This window comes from Lipotes vexillifer, unplaced genomic scaffold (assembly GCF_000442215.2).
Source record: "Lipotes vexillifer unplaced genomic scaffold, Lipotes_vexillifer_v1.1 scaffold394, whole genome shotgun sequence".
NCBI classification, from domain to species: domain Eukaryota; kingdom Metazoa; phylum Chordata; class Mammalia; order Artiodactyla; family Lipotidae; genus Lipotes; species Lipotes vexillifer.
In genome coordinates, this window is record NW_006791731.1 from 2,923,553 (window position 1) to 2,927,134 (window position 3,582).

At 48.1% G+C, this 3,582-nt stretch overlaps 1 protein-coding gene across 1 annotated transcript in view; it reads left to right on the forward strand.

Annotated features, from left to right (window-relative positions):
* The window catches only part of PTK2 (protein tyrosine kinase 2), a 167,018-nt gene that overhangs the window by 46,971 nt on the left and 116,465 nt on the right, over positions 1–3,582 (forward strand). The window lies entirely within an intron of this gene.

The window sequence follows — 3,582 nt, forward strand, 5'->3', positions numbered from 1 at the left end:
GAGCAAGCCGGCCTCATCAGCCAGCAGTGGCCTGAACGTTTCGTTAGAAGGACAGAGGCAAAGTAAACGTTAACTCAGAAAATACTGGTTTAAAATTGATCACAAATACAGTTGTAAGCCCCAGGCACCCCAGATCTCAACGAGTAACTTTCTGGGCTCTGAGAGCGTGTGGTCTGATGGTGCCTGTCACGCGCTTGCACAGCTCAGGTCAGGGTCTCACCCGAGGAAGAGACCGCAGGGCAGTGACTCCCCTCTCCCCTTCCCCCACCCATATCTAACGTGATGCCCAGTGTGGGGAAGCGGGGGAGTACAACAGGTTTGCTTTCTTTGAAGCTTCAAATAAGAGTGAGTTGCATCTTAGAGAAAAGTCGGAGGAAGAGTTACTGGGAGATCTGCTCCCATGCACGGGCAGCCCCAGCCCAGGCTCCTGTCTGGCCCCCACTCCCTCCTGCGGGACCCGCGGTGGTCTTGCTGAGCGGGCCCCCCGGAGTCCCGGCCGGTCGTGGTTGTCCCCGTGGGGCTGTGTGGCCGGGCCCACCGCCCTCTCTGAGGAGTCCTGGGGGCCAGGGAGCCGAGGCCGAGATTTCCTTGCTGTAAGCCCGCGCCACCATCGCAGCGCCCTAGGCTGTGAAGTGTCCTGTCCGCCCAGCCAGCGCGGGCGCCCTTAGCCCCCGTGGCTCTGAGCACCTGAAGTGGAGCCGGTGCAGCTGGGAACTAGATTGTTAACTGAATCTTAGCTAATTTAAGTGTGGATCCTTCATGGGGCTACTCGTGTGGACAGTGCGTTCTCATCTAATATTAATATCTCGTTAACCGCGCGTGTGGGTTAAGGTTCCTTTGGGCTCACGTGGGAAATCTGACAGGGGTTTGGGAATTGGGGGCTGGCTGTGTCCTAAAAGTTTCATGAACGCTAGTTTTAGTCAAATGAGTTTACCTGTGTTTAGGATCTACCCTTTGATAATTATTTACATAGTAAAGAATTGCCTCATTATAAAGGCCAGTAGTTTTATTTTGTTTGTGCTACATCAGTAGTGTTTACTGTTTTGTTCATCTTACCTCACGGCTGTACAGACTTTGGGTTCAAGTGAGTTTTATGTCACATAAAGCTGAGAGCTAGCCTGCTGCCCATCAGACAGCTCATCATAAGCCAGTGCCCGACACGGGCTGGAGGGAGGTGGCCACGTGTGAAATGGGACAGCCTCTGTGGCCCTGCCAGGCTTCCTGGAGAGTGCTGAATGCAGATGTCTCAGGAGGCTTTCCCTAAAACCGTGAGCGCAGCGCCTGAGCTGTTTCCCAGTGTCCTCCACCGCCAAGCCTCGTAGATGGGCTTCTTGGTAAAGTTAAATCAGAATGTGTGGAGCGGAGTGGTGGTGGATGGAATTCTCCCAGCAATTCTGTGGACTTTATCCTCATTTCTATTTTCTCACTTGCCATGTGTCCCATTTTAAAGGGTTCTAATGTATGGGCAGGTGTTACAGACTCATTATTACTCAAAAGTAGTTGGAAAAACTAAACTGCATACTTGCTAAACATTAGTTGGCCTTAGGTTTTTTTTCCTTAAATGGAGCTGTCCTCACCTTGGAAGTAAAAGTAACACCTAGTAATAGGCTTTATTTTCACACAGAAAAATTCAACCCCCTTGGTCCCTCTTTAATTTTCCCATTTGTGACAAAAATGAGTATGATAAATTTTCTGCTTTCCATTGGACTCTAAGAAAAATACTGGGTTGGCCAAAATGTTCGTTTGGGTTTTCTGTAATATCTTATGGAAAAACCCGAACGAACTTTTTGGCCAACCGATAGCCGCAGAGCTGTGTTGAGTAGTGGCAGCTGATGGTCTCACCGTGGGAAAGAGGGCATCCCTGGCCCTGGTGTTCCCTGCCCCCCATCCATAGACTTCCGTGGCCAGCTGCCTCCTTGAGATCTCCACCAGGAGGTCTCATGCGCCCTGCTCGACGCCTCGCCAGAAGCAGAAGTCCCAGGAGGCACACCCGGGCCCCCGGCCTTCCTCTTCCTGGTGCCTCAACCTTCCCTGGTCACCTTTCATTCAGCGCCGCTGGCTCTGCGTCCGGAGCATCCCTGAGCCTCTTCTGCCCACCCTCCCTCCCACCGCCCTCCTCCGGGCTCCCGGCAGAGCCTCCCTCCCACCTGCCTTCCAGCCTGTGTCCTCCCCTCCTCCCTACAGCATGTCTGCTCTTGGCACCATCAGGTCACGCCTCCCTCTGCTCATGATGACGGCTAGTCAGGCCTGTAGACCAGACTCCCTCCAGACAGGAGGGGCGTCCCGGAAGAAGGGGAACTACCCGTGTAGAGTTCTAGGGACTTAACACATTCTCACTGTCTCCTCAGCACTGCTGTTGGCAGCAGGGATTAGCATCCCTATTTTACACGTGGGTCACTGAGGTTGACAGGCATGAAGGCATAGCCAAGTCCTTCCTACGGCAAAGCCAGGATTCCAGTGCAGAGCTCCCTCTGTGAAAATAAGTTCTTTTTATTATGGAATAGCTGCCTGCAAAGGAAGATAGGGAAGAAAATGCTCAGGAATAATGCCTCTAAGATTCTAGGGTGTTGGTTTATCTTTTATGTGCTTATTTTGCTACTCCCCATAGTGATTAGCGCCCAAATCCTTAAAATGCAAAGTTCCTGTCTTTTTAGGAGGCAACAAAAAGTGCAAGAACTTGTGGACACTTTCCCTGTTCATGTCTGAAAAGATAAGGAAGGGAAGTTATAAACAAAAGAGGTTAGAAAAATAAATGGAAAGCCAGGAGTTATATGAATTTGCTGATAAGTAAAACCAGAAAACAGTGTGTCATAGGAGCTGAGGAAGGATTGTGTATGGGTGTAGTGAACACTGTCATCATCATCACCATAGAGTAAAAAAGAATATGAGAGCTGAGACCAGGATTTAGCAAGTGGTTCGTCGGTTTAGGTACTAACTAGTAGTATGGAATAGGGGATTAAAATGTTTGGATCTAGAGTCAACCATATAAACTCTGACATGTTTTCTATGGTTTCATTGGTAATACTTGCTAACTTACAATTACGTGTGAAGAAGTCATCCCTGCTTTATTTTTTTAATATACTTTACGTTCATTTTATTTTTTTATGTAACCCTGAAAAGGTACCTTTATTTCGCTTTTCTCCTTCTTGATCCTTATATATTTTCCGTGTGTCTCCTGATAATCTTTCATGTCTAGAGGCTTTATTTCACCTTACTAGCGCACGATTGCCCTCTAGTGGCCAGAAGCCTGGCTCACTTAGTACCCAAAGTAAGTAGAAAATGAGAGTGAGCCGTTCTTTCCATCGGTTTTCTTGGCCGGAATGCTTTGAGGCTCTTGTTGCTAATGATTGATTCTGTAGCTTGAACTAAGGAAAATGACTGGGATTTTCATCATTTCCACACATTCAGCTTGTTGACCTTAGGCCACTCACTTAATTTCTCTTTTTTTTGTTTTGTTTCCTGTGTGAAACTGGGATTATAAACGTTGATTAATGTTAATCAAAAAGTTTATTCTTAAAAGCAGTCAACCTTTAGGATGAATCTAAGGTATTTAAACTTCCCTGCTATATCCCAGATCTTTCC